Genomic DNA, 19,472 nt, shown 5'->3' with positions numbered 1-19,472 from the left:
GAAAGACAAAGTAAAACAGAAAATTTCCCAGATTGAAGAGGAATAGAAAGACACACAAGAGATTGCAACACGTGATTTCGGATTATCTTTTGTCATAAAGGACTTTATCTGGGCAACTGGTAAAATCTGAGAAAAGTCTATTGGTTAGGTAATAGTATTGCATGAGTGTTAATTTTTTTTTTTAATTTTGATCATCTTACTGTGACTATGTTGTCACATAAGCCCTTATTGTTAGGATAAAATAAGCTTAAAATATTTACTACAGTGTGTCTTTAACATACTCTCAAATGTTTCAGGAAAAAAATTAATATCCAGAGAATGATAAAATGAATGCAGTAAAATGTTAACTTCCTTTTTTTTTTTTTAAATGTTAACGTTTGAGAAATGTGGGTAAAGGTTGTAGGGTAACTCCTTGTACTGTTTGTTTGTTTATTTATGAAGGCTCCGCGCCCAACGTGGGGATTAAACTCATGACCCTGAACTCAAGAGTCCACACTGTACTGACAGAGCCTGCTAGGTGCCCCTCCTTGTCCTATTCTTACAATTTATTTCTATGTCTGCAATGATGCCTCCCCACCCTGAAAAAGTTACAGAATTTTTTTTTATGATTTTATTTATTTATTCATGAGAGAGACAGAGACAAGGCAGAGACATCGGTAGAGGGAGTAGGCTCCTGGCAGGGAGTCCGATGTGGGACTCTGGGATTGCACCCTGAGCCAAAGGCAGATGCTCAACCACTGAGCCACCCGGGCATCCCAAAGTTACAGAATGTTAAAATATCTTCTGCCTCTGGACATAAAGGCTATATTATCGCATATCATTTGTGGCATTGAGGGCATCTGGTAAAGCTGTGAAACCTGGTCAAGAGGATTTTGAGTTGTTAGAATGTCTTACCTTTATATCTCTTCTCTCTGCAAGACCTATCCTTTTGCATGGGTCTAAGTAGATTTGATTTATATGCAATATGACTTTATAAACTCCACATGTTAGAATGTCCATTTGGCTTTACATATCTTTCAAAAATAATAGTGGCTTAAATGTGATCGAAGTTTAGCTCCTCCTTGAGTAACAGGACTTGGCAGTCATTCCGGGGCTGGTATGGAGGCCCCTTAATCAATAGACACCAATGGCTCCCCCTAGTCTGACTGCTCTGATGCTTGGTGAGCAGCCTCATGATCCAAGCTAGCGGCTACTTAGGCTCCAGACAACACATTCATATGTTAGTAAGAAGTAGGAAGGAGCGAAGAAGGGTGCCCATGCCTCCCTTTGAGGGTTTTTCTGGATGTTCAACATAGCAGTTCTGTTTTTTTCTTTTTCTTTTTTTTTCTTTTTTATTTATTTATTTATGAGAGACAGAGAGAGAGAGAGACAGAGACAGAGACACAGGCAGAGGGAGAAGCAGGCTCCATGCGGGAAGCCCGATGTGGGACTCGATCCCCGGACCCCAGGATCATGCCCCAGGCCAAAGGCAGGCACTAAACCGCTGAGCCACCCAGGGATTTCCCCCTGTTTTTTTCTTTTAAAGATTTTGATTTATTCATGAGAGACACACAGAGAGAGGCAGAGATGTAGGCAGAGGGAGAAGCAGGCTCTCTGTAGGGAGCCTGATTTGGGACTTGATCCCAGGACTGTGGGATTACGCCCTGAGCCACCCAGGCATCCCAGCCTCTTTGTTCAGGGCAACTTCTAGCTGCAAGAGAGGCTGCTGAATCACAGTCTGGGCAGGCATGTTCCACCCAAAGATCAAGGAGGATGAGAATGGATATTGGGGTGTGTAATAAGCCCGCATTCCAAAGCAAGAAGAAAATCATCACTAAAGAAAACCTAACAACTCTGACTCAAGGAATGGTATAGGGACTGCCTCATGGCATATAGGATGTTAGATTTGGGGGTAGGTGGCCTAGTAAATGTAAGCAAAGACAGGCGATGTTTGGAAAATGGAGAAGGACGCCTGGGTGGTTCCATGGTTGAACGTCTGCCTTTGGCTCAGTTCATGATCCTTGAGTCCTGTGATGGAGTCCTGCATCAGGTTCCCCGCAGGGAGCCTGCTTCTCCCTCTGCCTATGTCTCTGCCTCTCTCTCTGTGTCCCTCATGAATAAATAAATAAAATCTAAAAAAAAAAAAAAAAGGGAAGAAAGAAAAGGGAGAAGAAAATGGAAACAATCCTGAGGATGCTCTGGAAAGTAGGACGAAGGATGGTTAAGATCTCTGGTTAAGAGGTGTGGTATAAGTAAGACTCCAGCTTCACAGTGAGGAAGAGGGAGAAGGAAAACAGGAAGAGGAAAGAGGCAAGAAAGGATGAGAGGGGCTAAGCAAGGGTGAGAGGTCAGGAATAAGAGGGGGGAGAGTTCAGGGGTTGTAATTGGCCCGAGGCTGGCTCCTTGGTCTCTGGGGCAGTGGCTTCTGACCTGTCCGTAAGCAGAGCTCCAGGAAGAACAGCTTTATTTGGTACACCATCTAATTCCAGTGGTCATTTGCGGTGTTGGAGACTCCTGACTTCACATAAAGCCTTTATATAACTAAATCAGCTGATTGGACATGATACAAAGGTCAGGAAAAAAAAAATCAGACCACACTGAAAAATCCAACTTGTGTGCAAGTAATGGAATTTTAGTAATGATTGAGAAAGCAACCTGTGGCCCAGCCGCTGTCTTCTCAGACACCAGGGCTGATTATTATGGGGGGTGGGGCGTGATCGTGGCTCTTTGGGGGTCTGCTGAGTATTGTGAAAGCTGGTTATAAGTCTTCTAGTTCCATAAATTGTTATTTTTCTTTTTTTTTTTTATGGCCCATTAAAAAAGCTGCCTTACACCCAATATGCATGTCGTTCCTTTCTTGTGAGAAGAATCACAAGGGTTATTTATCTTTCAGCCAAACCTATGGAGTAAAAAGAGGTGTTTAGGTAAAATTAGGTACTTGAAGTTTCCGAGGGAATGGGCAAGTGTGTTCACAAAACACTTCATTTATAGCAAATGTTTATATTATAGCATCCTACAACTGGAAGGGACCCTTTTCTTTGGGTATAAATATTTCTATAAAAGGCTGCAGGAAAAAAAAATGGGCTGCAGAGATTGAAGTTTGCTTTGTTTACAGGAATTCACTCTACCCCACTCATGAGTATTTCACGATTGAAGACACTTGCCTGTGCCAGTAATTTCAAAATCTAACACTGGTGACTTTTTGCAAGTTTTGCAAAATATTTTGCAAAGCTGGATGCGAATTCCTTTGAAGAGTTTAGGTCGTGGTCAAGAGCTGCTCTCGGGAAATCACTCTCCTGAGTCCCCCAAATGGTTCTTTAGAAAGGCAGAGGGAAACCAAGATACTAACCAAAGCAGTGACAACACAGTGGGAAAGTTCTGGTGTCTCTGAGTCTAGACCCAAGCATTGTGATCAAACAAACTGCTTGGCCTATTAAAAACACACTGAAGGCAACACATTTTTGTTTCGCAACATATGAGAGGGCAGGTTGCCAAGTACTTGGTTATGAATGTGGAATCCATAAAAAAAAAAAGAAAAATCCCTGCACTTTGTCACTCTCCTCATACTGGATTAACCCTAAAGCATCAGAAATCGCAGAAGAAATTGACTCAAGACATTTGCACAGGGAGCTTGCTTTCTTTGCAGCGACTTTATGTAAAGATGTGAAATCAGTTTCCAGGGATTCTTCTGCATATAACTGGCCTGTAGATAAAAAGTGTGAGGAACCTTGAACCTTCCTACTGAAGAGTTACCTTGCTAAGAGAAAGATTAAAATTAAATAGAACAGAAAAAGCCTAAGGGTTGTTTTTTCCCTTAAAGTGAAATTGGACTTATAATTAAAACACACTGTGTTTTGTTTTTTCTTTAAAAAAGGACCTTAAAAAAATTAAAAAAAAATTTAAAAAGGACCTTAGGTTTTTTTTTTTTTTTTTTTTCCGGTTGGTTCTTAGCCCAAACCTTCATGACTACTTTTATCTTTTGGTAGCAGTATCGAAAGTGTGGAATCCTTATTCATTGAACTGAAGGGACTTTAAAGATCAATTAGTCCAACACCTTAATTTGAAAAAAAAAGGGACACCTGGGTGGCTCAGTGGTTGAGCATCTGCCTTTGGCCCAGGGTGTGATCCCTGCATGGAGCCTGCTTCTCCCTTTGCCTGTGTCTCTGCCTCTCTCTCTGTCTCTTATGAATAAATAAATAAAATCTTAAGAAAAAAAATTTTTTTTTAATTTTAAATAAAATCCACACCATGTGTGGGGCTCCAACTTACAACCTCAAGATTAAGAGTCAAATGCTCCACTGACTGAGCCAGGCAGGCGCCCCTCCAACACCCCAATTTGATGTGCAGGAAGATCCAGAGAAATGAGTAATCAGTCCAAGATCTCACGGCCTTTCAAGACCTAAGCCATCCATCTCTGAGTCTTCACTTTTCCCAGTACCTCCTAACACTTCTAAAGACAAGGCTTGCCAGGTAAGGATTCATCCCTGAACTGTACATTTCTTGCTGTACCTGGTGAAGGAAAGACTCCACTCTGAACATTCAACTATTAGAATATGCGGTTTGGGCTTGTGACCCTCCATTCCAGTTGCAATAGGATCAAAGATGAACATTTCCTCAGACCTCACTCTATTTGGGTGCCCTTTTCCCTCGGAAGAAATCTTGGTTCCCTCGAAAATGCCAAAAATAGGCCAGCAGGGTTTTTCTGGTTTGTTTCGTTTGTTTGCTCATTTGATATTAATTATTAACTGGAATGGGAGAGATGAAAGGCAGGAAGAAAATAAACGGATATTTTCAAATTTCCTACTTTGAAAATGAAACTTTTTTTTAAATATTTTATTTATTTATTCATGAGAGACACAGAGAGAGAGAGAGAGAAAGAGAAAGGCAGAGACACAGGCAGAGGGAGAAGCAGGCTCCATGCAGGGAGCCCGATGTGGGACTCAATCCCAGGGCTCCAGGATCACACCCCGGGCTGAAGACAGGCGCTAAACTGTTGAGCCACCCCGGGATCCCGCCTTTTTTTTTTTTTTTTTTAAAGATTTTATTTATTTATTCATGAGAGACACAGAGAGAGAGGCAGAGGGAGAAGCAGGACTCAATCCCAGGACCCCAGGATCACAACCTGAGTCAGAGGCAGGTGTTCAACCACTAAGCCACCCAGGTGTCCTGGAAATGAAACATTTGAAAGTAGTAAGAGGTAACCTTATAGACTTACTCTTATCAGAGCTATGGTTTGAGATGCCTATAATCCTCAGGACAATCAGTGGGAAAGGCTTTTTCATCATCCCCATTTTACAGATGGGGAAGCTGCCGCACAGGGAGACAAAGGGCTTGCCCGGGTCATTGGATCATAGGAAAGGGCTCTGCTGGAACCTTGCTCTGGAGTCTGTGCCTCTCTGTGCAGACGATGGGACTCCAGGCGTACCATGCTTTATTCTTCTCTGACCTATCCTTAGAGGTATGGATTTTTGCCTTCAAGTTGTCTTCTTCCTCTTTGACAGTTCTGTGGCCTTTATTTCCTTCCTGCTCTGCTGATTCAGGACCCCAGGAAGCCTGGCTTCCTGTCGTGATCAGTTTGAGGACCGCCTGCAGAAATGCAGACTCAGCAAAGCGGCGCTCACCACGGGAGAGCCTGCAAAAGGTCAGGGGGAAGGGAGGCAAAGGCAGCCCCACAGAGGTGCCCTGCATATTCACACACAGACACGCTGGAAGCATCCGGCACAGAGCAGAAAAGGTGGTAGATCTAAGACTGAAAAGCAAAAGCAACAAGGGTGAGCCCGGAGAACATTATGGTAAGTGAAAAAAGCCAGACATAGACACTGCATAGATACTGCATAGATACTGCATGATCTCACTTTCTACGTGGAATCTAAGAAAGTCATAGGGCCAGAGTAGAATGGTAGTTGCTGGAGATGGCAGGCGGGGTGGGGGCAACGGGGAGATATTTGTCAGAGGGCATACATTTTTATAAGTTTCATAAGATGATGAAGCTCTGGGGATCTGATGTATGGTGTAGTGGCTATAGTTAGTGAGACTAGAGAGTACACTTGAAATTTGCTAATAGAGCAGATCTTAAGCGTTCTCATCACCACCATCCTTCCAAAAAAAGGTAACTATGTAAGGTGATGGATGTATTAATTGACTTGATTATGACATTCATTTCACAATAGATACATATGTTATTATTTAGATTTTATTTATTTATTCATGAGAGACACACACAGAAAGGCAGACACATAGGCAGAGGGAGAAGCAGATTCTCTGCAGGGAGACTGATGTAGGACTCAACTCCAGGACCATGGGATCACACCTTGAGCCCAAGGCAGACACTAGACCACTGAGCCACCCAGGTGCCCTAATATATACATATATTAAGTCCTCATTGTACAGTTAAAAAAATCACCTTGTATAATCCTAAAAAAAGCAACTTGATTGGTTTAGGGGTGCCAGAAAATTTTTTAAAATTATTTTTTCAAAATTTTATTTTATTATTTTTATTTATTTATTTAAAGATTTTTTATTTTTTATTTTTTTTTAAGATTTTTTTAAAAAGGGATTTTATTTATTTACTCATGAGACACACACACACACAGAGGCAAAGATACAGGCAGAGGGAGAAGCAGGCTCCATGCAGGGAGCCCGACTCAATCCCGGGTCTCCAGGATCATGCCCTGGCTGAAGGGGGCGCTAAACCGCTGAGCCACTCGGGCTGCCCTGGCTGCCCTATTTTATTTTTATTTTTAAAGAGATTTTATTTATTCATTCATGAGAGACACAGAGAGAGACGCAGAGACATAGGCAGAAAAAGCATGCTCCCTGCAGGGAGCCTGATGTGGGACTCGATCCCCAGACCCAGGGATCATGCCCTGAGCCAAAGGCAGATGCTCAAACGCTGAGCCACCCAGATGCCCCTATTTTATTTTTAAGATTTTATTTATTTATTTGAGAGACAGACTGAGAGAGAGCAAGTACGTGGTGGGGAGGGGCAGAGGGAGAGGGAGAAGCAGATTCCCTCCTGAGTTGGAAGTCTGACATGGGGTTCAATCCTAGTATGTCATGTATGTGACCCAAGCAGACACTTAACCAACTGAGCCACCCAGGCATCCCAAGGTGTTTTTTTTTTTTTTTTCAGTAATTTCTACACCCAATGTGGGGCTCAAACTCATGACCCTGAGACCAAGAGTTGCATGCTCTTCTGACTGAGACAGCAGGGTTTCCAGAAACTTTAAAAGTCTATTTATTTCCTTTTAGAAAAGAATGTACTCATGAAAAAATGTTTCACGTCACTTGACATCCAGGAAATACAAATCAAAACCACAATGAGATACCACCTTATACCAGTCAGAATGGCAAAAATTAACAAGTCAGGAAACAACAGATCTTGGCGAGGATGCAGAGACCAGCAATTGCACTACAATCCAGTAATTGCACTACTGGGTATTTACTCCAAGGATACAAATGTATCCTGAATCTGAAGGGGCACCTACACTCCAATGTTTATAACAGCAATGTCCATAATAGCCAAACAATGGTAAGAGCCCAGATGTCTGTCAACAGTTGAATGGATAAAGAAGATGTGGTATATACCTATGCAATGGAATATTACTCAGCATCACAAAATGAAATCTTGCCATTTTAAATGACGTGGATGGAACTAGATGGTATTATGCTAAGTGAAATAAGTCAATCAGAGAAAGACAGGTATCATCTGATCTCACTCATATGTGGAATTTAAGAATCAAAACAGAGGATCATAGGGGAGGAAAGGAAAAAATAAAACAAGATGAAATCAGAGAGGGAGACAAACCATAAGAGACTTAATCATAGGAAACAAACTGAGGGGAGTGGGGAGACTGGGTAACTGGGTGATGGGCATTAAGGAGGGCAGGTGATACAATGAGCACTGGGTACTATATAAGACTTTTGAATCATGACTTCTACCTCTGAAACCAACAATACATTATAGGTGAATTAACTGAATTTAAATTATAGAAAAGAAACAAATATTTGCCTTTATTCCAAAGGAAAAATAATCTTTTGCTTGTTTGTTAAAGTTTTACATTTTTATTTATTTTTAAATTGGGATAAAATTCACATAAGATTAACCATTTTAAAATTTTTATTTATTTATTTTAAATATTTATTTATTTTTTTAGAGAGAGGGAGAGCACACAGCAGGGGGAGGGGAAGAGGCAGGGAGAGAATCTCAAGCAGACTCCTGGCTGAATGCAGAGCCTGACACAAGGCTTGATCTCATGACCCCCACTTAACTGATTGAGCCCCATAGGTGCCCCAACCAATATTTTTTAAGATTTTATTTTTTATTTTTATCTTAAATATTTAATTTATTTATTTGACAGATAGAGCGCAAGAAAGCCCAAGCAGGGGGAGTAGCAGAAGGAGAGGGAGAAAGGACGCCATGGTGGGACCCAATCTCAGAACCCCAGGATCATTACTTGAGCTGTAGGCAGGTGATTAACCAACTGAGCCACCCAGGTACTCTTAAATATTTTATTTTTAAATAATCTCTAAACTCACTGTGGGGCTTGAACTTACAACCCTAAGATGAAGAGTCACATGCTCCACTGACTGAGTCAGTCAACAGGTTTTATCCAACGTTTGGCTATTATAAGTTATGCTGCTATGAACATTCTTGTGTATGCCTTTTTTTTTAATTTAAGATTTTATTTATTCATGAGAGACACACAGAGAGAGGCAGACATATAGGCAGAGGGAGAAGCATTCTCCCTGAGGCGAGCCTGATGTGGGACTCAATCCCAAGACCCTGGGATCACACCTTGAGCCAAAGGCAGACACTGAACCACTGAGCCATCCAGGTGCCCTTGTACATTCTTAATTTTACTGTAATTAAATTTAGTGTTTTCCTTTTGGTTAGTATTTTTGTGTGTGTGTGCTATTAAAGAAGTCCTTCTTGGGCAGCCCCGGTGGCTCAGCGGTTTGGTGCTGCCTTCAGCCCGGGGTGTGATCCTGGGGACCTGGAATCGAGTCCCACGTCCGGCTCCCTGCGTGGAGCCTGCTTCTCCCTCTGCCTGTGTCTCTGCCTCTCTCTCTATGTCTCTCATGAATGAATAAATAAAATCTTAAAAAAATTATTAAAAAAAAAAAAGAAGTCCTTCTAATCCTTGGGTTGTAAAGAGAGTTTTGGGGACTATCTCCTGGTTCTGAATTGTCCAATATAGTAGCTACTTGTCACTTTTTTTTTTAACTTTTATTTATTTATGATAGTCACACAGAGAGAGAGAGAGAGAGGCAGAGACACAGGCAGAGGGAGAAGCAGGCTCCATGCACCGGAAGCCCGACGTGGGATTCGATCCTGGATCCCCAGGATCGTGCCCTGGGCCAAAGGCAGGCGCTAAACCGCTGCGCCACCCAGGGATCCCTACTTGTCACTTTTTTTTTTTTTTTTAATATTTTTTATTTATTCATAGAGACAGAGAGAGAGAGAGAGGCAGAGACACAGGCAGAAGGAGAAGCAGGCATCATACAGAGAGCCTGATGTGGGACTCGATCCAGGGTCTCCAGGATCACGCCCCGGGCTGCAGGCGGCGCTAAACCACTGCGCCACAGGGGCTGCCCTACTTGTCACTTTTGAAATGAGAATTAAAATGAAATAAAATGAAAAAAATCAGTCTCTTAGTTCTTTAACTACCTGCCCTATTGAACTTCTTGGTGGAGGTGGTGACCTCCTAACTGACACATTCCTTATGGCCTGGTAAATACTATGTCCTTTGAGCCTTTCTGTGAGACACAACAAACATCTAGTGAGTCTTGCAATTCAGTGTTCCTAATACCTTTCAACTCACTTCACCTTCTATCACGGCAATACTGGATCCTTACCCGAACATTAAGTCCTGTATCTCCGCAGAGCACTCTCAAGTCAACAAGACTCCTCTTGGGCAGCCCCGGTGGCCCAGCGGATTGGCACCTGCCTTCAGCCCAGGGCATGATCCTGGAGACCTGGGATCAAGTCCCACATCGGGCTCCCCCCATGGAGCCTGCTTCTCCCTCTGCCTATGTCTCTGTCTCTCATAACTAAATAAAAATCCTTAAAAAAAAAAAAACAAGACTCCTCTTTACCCAATTTTATCTTCTCCTCCTCCTTTTAAATTTATTTATTTATTTATTTTTAAAGATTTATTTATTCATGAGAGACACACAGAGAGAGAGGCAGAGACATAGGCAGAGGGAGAAGCAGGCTCCTCACAAGAGCCTGATGTGGGACTCAATCCCCGATTCCAGGATCATGACCCGAGCTGAAGGCAGCTGCCCAACCGCTGAGCCATCCAGGCGTAACTTTTAAATTTATTTATGAGAGAGAAAGAGAGACAGAGAACAAGAATGAGCAGTGGGAGGGGCAGAGGGAGAGAGACAGAGAGAATAAGATTTCCCGGTGAGAAGGAAGCCTGATGGGGAACTTGATTCCAGGACCTGGAAATCACAATCCAAGCCAAAGGCAGACACAACCAATTGAGCCTCTCAGGTGCCCCTGTTCTGGCCCCTTTGATCAAGCACTCATAGAATGCAAGTCTCTGGCTGCTGTCACTGCCTACCGGCAAGGTTGCCACCCTTTTGTGGTGTATGGTCCCTTAGCATATCCCTGGCTGGCATATGTGGTGTTATGCTGGTTATAGGCAAAGTGGCTGAGGAGGGGGCTTCTCAGAGGAGCCTATACTCCCTCACAGGGAGAGGCTTCTGCATGGTGTTCCAGCATGGAGTGCTAGCTCTTGCAGGGAGGTTTGGAGATGACGAGCCACTTCTGCAGCACCAGAAGGTTCACACGAGTCTAGAGAGTCAAAATCTTCAGAGCCATTGTCACATGTTTGTATCTCATCTAGAGTCCAGACACAAAAGACTTTGCCTTTGTTGAGTGCTTAATGTCCTTTGGCTTGGTCCTTAGCTTTTTCTGCCTCGCATGGCAGGCGATGAGAGCTTCATTATATGCAACCAAGGGGGCTGGTTTTCACGCCTGGCTTACTATTGCTTATTACATTCTGCTGTGCGTCATCTTCTTGTAGAACATTCATGATGCTTACCAATGGGCCTCCAAATCTCTTTTCTCTGTAGAAGTCTCAAGTGTCTGATATACCACTTTTGCTAGTGCTTTCCCTTTGACCTGTACTTCTCAGGTACCAATATTAAGGCTTGTGCCAGGGGCTGTCTTAAGACCCACCTACTTAACACCAACTCAACAGAGATGGGGCCCTCCTTGGCAGCCTGTTCCAAATCCATCTCTTTGTCTGCTCTCTCAAACTCCTGGTGTCAGCTGTCATGGGTTAGAGTCTTCTGAAGCAGAGGCAGAGTCAGAGGCAGAGTGTGGGGTGCAGGATGTTTATAGGGATAGGTACTTGGGGGAGGAAGGGGAGGCAGCAAGATCTAGGCAAAGGAAGGAGTCAAAACAGTGATGCCAGCCCAACAAAGCTTCAGTCAATAATGTGGCAGAATGTTGCCTTCAGTCTCAAGGGCTTTGGAGTGTCCTGTACGAGGTCTTAATGGCACTTTTATGTTCCTGTCCCATTCAGTTACTGGATGTGTGCTGCCCTGGGAGCCATGTGCCTTGAGGCAAGGCAGCTCTGCACCTGAGACAGATCCTGAAGGAGCTGGAAGCTGGAGGCTGTGTGTGGATCACTGCATGGCTGAGCAGAAAGTCCCTTCTTGAGGGCATCTAGGTGACATTTCCATGTCTGTCACGCAGTTGTCTTTAGATTTGCCTTTCTTTCAATAATGTTTAGTTTTACATAGAAGTCTGGTATATTAGACTTATTACTATGTACTCCGTGACATAGTAATTTGACACTGTGGTATCTTTTTCTTTTTTCTTTCTTTTTTTTTTAAATTTATGATAGTCACAGAGAGAGAGAGAGAGAGAGAGAGAGGCAGAGACACAGGCAGAGGGAGAAGCAGGCCCCATGCACCGGGAGCCCGATGTGGGATTCGATCCCGGGTCTCCAGGATCGCGCCCTGGGCTAAAGGCAGGCGCTAAACTGCTGCACCACCCAGGGATCCCTTTTTTTTTTTTTTTTTTTTTAAGATTTTGTTTATTTATTTGAGAGAGAGCGAGAGCGAGAGAGCATGTGTGAGAAGGAGCAGAGGTAGGAAGGGGCAGAGGGAGAGGGAGAAGCAGGGTCCCTGCTGAGCAGGGAGTCTGACATGGGACTCAATCCCAGGATCTTGGCATCATGACCTGAGCCAAAGGCCTCACTGACTGACCCACCCAGGCCCCCTCCCCCCAGTGGTATCTTTTTAAGCTTTTTATAATTTATCCGATTATTGCTTTAAGTAGTATATACTATTATGCAGAAATACATTTTATTTTATTTATTTTCAGAAATACATTTTAATATTGATATTAGCAAGCTTCCTAAACTCACTTATTAATTCTGATTATGTACCTGTGGGTTTTTCTATATACATAATCAGGTCATCTTGTGAACAAGGATAGCTCTTCCTTTTCAGACTTACATGTTTTACTTTTTTCTTGTACTAATCACTGCACTGGTTTGGCCCTTCATTATGATGCTGGGCAGAAGTGGTCAAAGCAGGGGTGCCTGGTTGGCTCAGTCAGGGGAGCAGATGACTCTTGATCTCAGGGTTGTGAGTTCAAGCTCCATGTTGGGTGTACAGATTACTTTATTATTATTTTTTAAAAGATTATTTATTTATTTATTCATTCATTCATTCATTCATTCATTCATTCTTTCATTCATGAGAGACACAGAGACACAGAGGCAGAGGCACAGGCAGAGAGAGAAGCAGGCTCCATACAGGGAGCCCAATGTGGGACTCGATCCAGGGACTCCAGGATCATGCCCTGGGCCCTAGGCAGACACTCAACTGCTGAGCCACCCAGGCGTCCCTAGAGCTTACTTTAAAAGAAAAAAAAAAAAAGAAGTGGTCAAACAGGCATCCTTGTTTCTCTTCTAATCCAACGGGAGAACTTTCAATATTTCACTACTTGGTATAATGCTTGTAGGTTTTCGTACACCTACACTTTGTTGGAGGTTTTGTACAACCTTAGATCAAGTTGAGAAAACTCTTTTCTATTTCCACTTTGCTAGTACACATATTTAAAAAAAATCGTAAGTGGTGTCGAATGTATTCAACACTTTCCTACATCTTTTAACGTGATCATATGATTCTTCCCTTTTTGTCCATTAATACGGTTAAGTACACTGAACGATTTTTGACATGTTAAGCCAAGCTAACATTCCTACCATAAGCCCATGTTGGCAGTGAGGTTTTATCTTCGTATACTGCTGTATTCACTTGGCTGGTTGTTTGTTCTGAAGTTTTGCAATCTAAGTTTATGACTGAGATTAGCCTATTTTCTTTTCTTTTTCTTTCTTTCTTTTTTTTTTTTTAGTTTTTGGTATCAAGGTTATGTGGGCCTCAGAATGAGTTAAGGATTATTTTCTTTTTTTTTTTTTTTTCTCTCTTTTTTTTTTTTTTTAATTTTTATTTATTTATGATAGTCACACAGAGAGAGAGAGAGAGAGAGAGGCAGAGACATACGCAGAGGGAGAAGCAGGCTCCATGCACCGGGAGCCCGACGTGGGATTCGATCCCGGGTCTCCAGGATCGCGCCCTGGGCCAAAGGCAGGCGCCAAACCGCTGCGCCACCCAGGGATCCCAAGGATTATTTTCTTTTCCTATTCTCTGAAGGAGTTTGTCTAAGATTGGTGCCATTTTTATTTTTAAGATTAAAAAAAATTTTTTTTAAAGTAATTTCTATACCCAACGTGGAGCTCAAACTCACAATCCCCAGATCAAGAGTTGCATCCTTTACTGACTGAGCCAGCTGGGTGTTCCTAAAGATCTTAAATTATAGATGTAATTTTATTTTATTTTTTATGTTTTTAAATATTTTATTTATTTATTCATGAGAGACACACAAAGAGAGGAAGATATATGAGCAAAGGGAGAAGCATGCTCCATACAGGGAGCCCGATGTGGGACTTGATCCTAGGACCCTGGGATCATAACCTGAGCCAAAGGCAGACACTCAACCAATGAGCCACCCAGGTACCCCTATAGATGTAATTTTAAGCAGTAGAGACTACTTAACTGTTATGTTTCTTATTGTGCCAATTTGGCAAACTGTATTTTAAAGTAATTTGTCTCTTTTAATCACATTTTTAGACTTATTGGCCTAAAGCTGCTCATAGTATTGTCTGTCTCATTATCTTTTTAATGATTGAAAAATCTGTAGAAATGTTCCCTTTTAAATTTTTTGGCATTATTTGTGCTCTTTGAAATTGGTTTCACCAAGGGTTTATTAATTTTATTAGTCTTTCCAAAGAATTAACTTTTGACTATATTTCCATTTATTTGCACTTTTATTGTGCTTAATTAGCTGTTCTTTTTCTAACTTTTCATGAAGAATACTGCTTATTCTTGTCTTATTTTCTATTACATGCATTAAAAAAAAAAACCAAAAAACTACACGTTAGCATGGCTCTTACTACATCTTAATGTGAGGATTTAGTTTTTTTTTTTTTAAAGATATATTTATTTATTTTATGATAGACATAGAGAGAGAGAGAGAGAGAGAGGCAGAGACACGGGAGGAGGGAGAAGCAGGCTCCATGCTGGGAGCCTGACGTGGGACTCGATCCTGGCACTCCAGGATCACACCCTGGGCCAAAGGCAGGCGCTAAACCGCTGAGCCACCCAGGGAATCCCCAGGATTTAGTATTTTTAAAAACTTTCAGTTTATTTTCTAATTCCCAGTGTGATTTATTTTTTTAAATTCATGAGTTAATTAGGAATAGTTTTCAAATATGTAGGGTTGTTTTTTTTTTTTTTTTTTTTACTTACCTTTTTTCTTCTCATTTTCTAGCTTAATTGCATCATTGTCTGAGAATGTACTCTGTATAATTTAGACCATTTGAAATTTGTTGAGACTTGCTATATTGCCTGGCATTTTCATAAACATTCCATGTTCACTTAAAAAGAATTTGTGACCTGCAGTTATGAGTATAGTATTCTATATATATCTATTAGGTAAAGTTTGCTTATTCAGTTGTCCAAATCGATTGCTTACTACTTTTCATCTGTTCTAATAGTTGCTTATACACATTATCTTCTGCTAGAATTGTAGTTTTGTCTCTAGTTTCTTGCAATCCTGTCCATGCTTTTTCTTTTTCTTTTTAGAAATATTTTATTTAAAAAAAAAAAAGAAATATTTTATTTATTTATTTGAGGCAGAGCGAGTGATGGAGAGCCCAAGCTGGGTGGGGGAGGGTGAGCGGGAGATGGAGAAGCAGACTTCCCTTTGAGCAGGGGGCTTCATGTGGGGCCTGATCTTGGGGATTATGGCCTGAGCTGAAAGCAGACACTTAAAGGACTGAGCCACCCAGGCGCTCCTGCTTTTGCTCTATATTTTGATGATATGTGTATTAGATTCACACAAATTTAGAATTGTTATATCTTCTTGGTGAATTAAGCATATTATCATTATGAGTTGTCCCTCATAAACATTTCTAGTAAAGCTTTATGCCATAAAGCCTACTTTCTTTCTTTCTTTTTTTTTTTTTAAAGCCTATTTTCTTTTGGTTAGTTTTTGCATAGAGTGTCTTTTTAAAATTTGTTTTTATTTAAAAACTTGTGGTAAAATAACATAACATAGAATTTGCCATCTTAACTATGAGAAATGTATTTTTATTTCTTTTTATTGTGGTAAAAAACATGTAAAATTTACCAATTTAATCATTTTTAAAGTGTACAGTTCAGGAGTGTTGTGTATTCACACTGTTTGTGAAATTTCTCCAGAATTCTTTCTCACCAAATTGAAAACTATATCTGTTTAACAATAATTCCCTAATCTCTCCTCCCACTAGCCCCTTGGAATTCCCCACTTTTGAATTTGATTAATTTAGGTATATTATACAAATAGAATCATACATAATTTGCTTTTATGGTATTGGTTTATTTCACTTAGCATAATGTCCACAAGGTCCATCCATGTTGTAGCTTTACTTAGTGAGGCTGGATAGTATTCCATTGCATGCATAGGTCATTTTTTTAATCCATTCATATGTTGGCAGATACTTGGGTGGCTTCTATGTTTTTGGTCTTGTGAATAATGCCCATGTAAACATAGGTGTACAGATACCTGTTTGAGGGGCGCCTGGGTGGCTCAGATGGTTAAACATCCAGGTCTTGGGGCAGCCCTGGTGGCTCAGTGGTTTAGCGTCGCCTTCAGCCCAGGGCGTGGTCCTGGAGACCCAGAATCGAGTCCCCTGTCAGGCTCCCTGCATGGAGCCTGCTTCTCCCTCTGCCTGTGTCTCTGCCTCTCTCTCTCTGTGTGTCTCTCATGAGTAAATAAATAAAATCTTTAAAAAACAAACAAACAAACACCCAGGTCTTGATCTCAGGGTCATGAATTCAAGCCCTGCATTGGGCTCCACACTCTGTGTGGAGCCTATTTACAAAGAAACAATCACAACAAAAAAACCTGTTTAAGTCCTTGCTTTCACTTCTTTGGGTAAGTACCTCATAGTGGAATTGCTGGGTCATATGGTAATTCTGTTTAATCTTTTCAGGAACTGCCATAGTGTTTTCCATAGTGGCTGCACAAATTTATATTCCCACTAGCAAAGCACATGGCTTCTTTCTTTCTTTTTAAAAATATTTTATTTACTTATTCATGAGAGACAGAGAGACCAGAGAGAGAGAGAGAGAGAGAGAGAGAGAGAAAGTGTGTGAGAGAGAGAGGCAGAGACAGAGGCAGAGGGAGAAGCAGGCTCCATGCAGGGAGCCCGATGTGGGACTTGATTCCATGACTCTAGGATCACCCCCTAAGCCAAAGGCAGATGCCCAACTGCTGAGCCACCCAGGCATCCCTCTTTCTTTCTTTTCTTTTTTTTTTTTTTAAGATTTTATTTATTTATTCATGAGAGACATACAGAGAGAGGCAGAGACACAGGCAGAGGGAGAAGCAGGCTCCATGCAGGGAGCCCGACATGGGACTCGATCCCGGGACTCCAGGATCACACTCTGGGCTGAAGGTTGAGCTAAACTGCTAAGCCACCGGGGCTGCCCTTTTTCTTTCTTCTTAAATTATTTTTTAAAAATTTATTTTTTTTTTTTTTGAAAGAGAGAGTGCAGGCGCACAAGCAGAGGGAGTGGTAGGTAGAGGGAGAAACAGGCTCCCTGCTAAGGAGCCAGATGCAGGACTTAGTCCCAGGATCCTGGGATTATGGACGCTTAACTGACTGAAGTACTCAGTCAGCCATCCCCCCCCACCCCCCACCCCCGCCTTTTGATAACAGTTATCCTAATGGGTTTAAGGTGATACTTACTCTGGACTCCAAGAGCTGTTGTCAGAAGCAAAGGGCTATAGGGTAGCCCCACATTTCAGATTTACCTTTCTGTTCTGTGTACCTGGTTGTTTTTCACTGTTGTTAACCTTTTGCGTATGTTCAAGCAGATGTTTTGAAGAATGTATTGTCTGGTTTGTTTGGGTGGTCCTCAATGGGAAGGCAGAAGCAAGAGGGTAAGATACCAATAATTTACTACTTAAAAAAAGATTTATATATTTATTTTAAAGAGAGAAAGCATGAGTTGCAAGGGTGGGGGAGGGGAGAGGGAGAGAATCCTTAAGCAGACTCTCTGCTGAGTGCAGGGTCTGACATAGGGCTCAAACCCAGTACCCTGAGATCATGACCTGAGCTGAAATCAAGTTAGCTGCTCAACTCACTGAGCCACCCAGGCACCCTGGATTTACTATTTACTTTTTTTCTCAATGTTACCTCCCACATTCTCTCTCTCTCTTTTTTTTTTTTTTTTTACAAAAGTTTATTTATTTTAGAGGAGGAGTGGGGGTTAGAGGGAGAGGGCGAGTCACAAGCAGACACTGTGCTGAGTGTGGAGCCCAACTCAGGGCTTGATCTCACAACCCTGAGATCAGGACCTAAGCTGAAATGTAGAGTTGGATGCTTAAGAGACTGAGCCACCCAGTACCCCTCCCACATCTATATTTTAAGGGACTTAAACATCCTACCTGAGCACTCACTGGTTCAAATCAATATAAGTTCATTACTTTTTTTTTAAATTAAATTTTAATTCCAGTATAATTAACATACCACGTTATATCATTTTCAGGTGTACAATATAGTGATTCAACAATTCTATACATTTCTCAGTGCTCATCACGGTAAGCCTATTTTTAATCCGCATCACCCATTTCCCACATCCTCCCACCCACCTACCCTCTGGTAACCATCAGTATGTTCTCTATAGTTAAGAGTCTGTTTCTTGATTTGTCTTTTTACTTTGCTTGTTTATTTTGTTTCTTAAACCCCATATACAAGTGAAACACAGTCTCTTTCTCTGACTTATTTTGCTTAGCATTATACTCTCTAGCTCTATCCATGTTGTTGCAAATGGCAAGATTTCATTTTTATTTTCTTTTTAATTTTTAATTATTTATTTTTTTTAAAATTTTTTTTTAAACTTTTATTTATTTATGATAGGCACACAGTGAGAGAGAGAGAGAGAGAGAGAGAGAGAGGCAGAGACACAGGCAGAGGGAGAAGCAGGCTCCATGCACCGGGAGCCCGACGTGGGACTCGATCCCAGATCTCCAGGACCGCGCCCTGGGCCAAAGGCAGGCGCCAAACCGCTGCGCCACCCAGGGATCCCCTAATTATTTATTTTTAAAATATTTTATTTATTTATTCATAGACACAGAGAGAGAGAGGCAGAGAGAGAAGGCTCCACGCAGGGAGCCCGATGTGGGACTCTATCCTGGGTCTCCAGGATCACACCCCTGGCTGCAGGCAGTGCCAAACCGCTGCGCCACCGGGGCTGCCCTTTTTTTTATAATTTCTTTTTATTTTATTTTATTTTTTTTTTTTTAATTTCTTTTTATTTAAAAATTTTTTTTAAAGATTTCATTTCTTTAATGGCTGATAATCTTCCACAGCTTATATATAACATCTCTTCTTTATTCAATTATCTATCAATGACACTTGGGCTGATACTGTAATTTGGCTATTGTAAATAATGCTGCAATAAATATATCCCTTTGAAGTAGTGTTTTTGTGATTTTTGGGTAAATACCTAGCAATGCAATTACTGGATCATAGGGTAGTTTTATTTTTAATTTTTTGAGGAACATTGATACTGTTTTCTGCAGTGGCTACACTAGTTTGCATTTCTACCAACAGTGAACGATGGTTTCTTTTTCTTCACATCCTCCCCAACACTTGTTGTTTCTTCTTTTTTTTTAATTTTAGTCACTCACAGATACAAGGCAATATCTTACTAAGGTTTTGATTTGCATTTTCCTGATGAAAGATGTTGAGCATCTTTTCCTGTGTTTCTTGGGCACCCATATGTCTTTGTTGGAGAAATGTCACTTCATATCATTTGCCCACTTTTAAAAAAGATTTATTTTATTTGAGAGAGAGAGTGAGAGAGCAGGAGGAGGGGCAGAGGGAGAGGGAAAGAATCTTAAGCAGACTTCCTGC

General features: G+C 41.4%; 1 long non-coding RNA gene across 1 annotated transcript; it reads left to right on the top strand.

Moving 5' to 3' along the window:
* Positions 1 to 5,523: 5,523 nt before the first annotated feature.
* LOC144286802 (uncharacterized) lies at positions 5,524 to 18,481 on the top strand. The gene is made up of 3 exons (XR_013354759.1): positions 5,524 to 5,771; positions 11,520 to 11,666; positions 18,103 to 18,481. It is a non-coding gene; the product is annotated as an uncharacterized LOC144286802 (long non-coding RNA).
* The last annotated feature ends 991 nt before the right edge of the window (positions 18,482 to 19,472 follow it).

The sequence above is a fragment of the Canis aureus genome, chromosome 16, assembly GCF_053574225.1.
Source record: "Canis aureus isolate CA01 chromosome 16, VMU_Caureus_v.1.0, whole genome shotgun sequence".
Taxonomy (NCBI): Eukaryota; Metazoa; Chordata; class Mammalia; order Carnivora; family Canidae; genus Canis; species Canis aureus.
The sequence above is the reverse complement of the archived record's forward strand: the minus strand, read 5'-3'. Positions and strand labels throughout refer to the sequence as shown.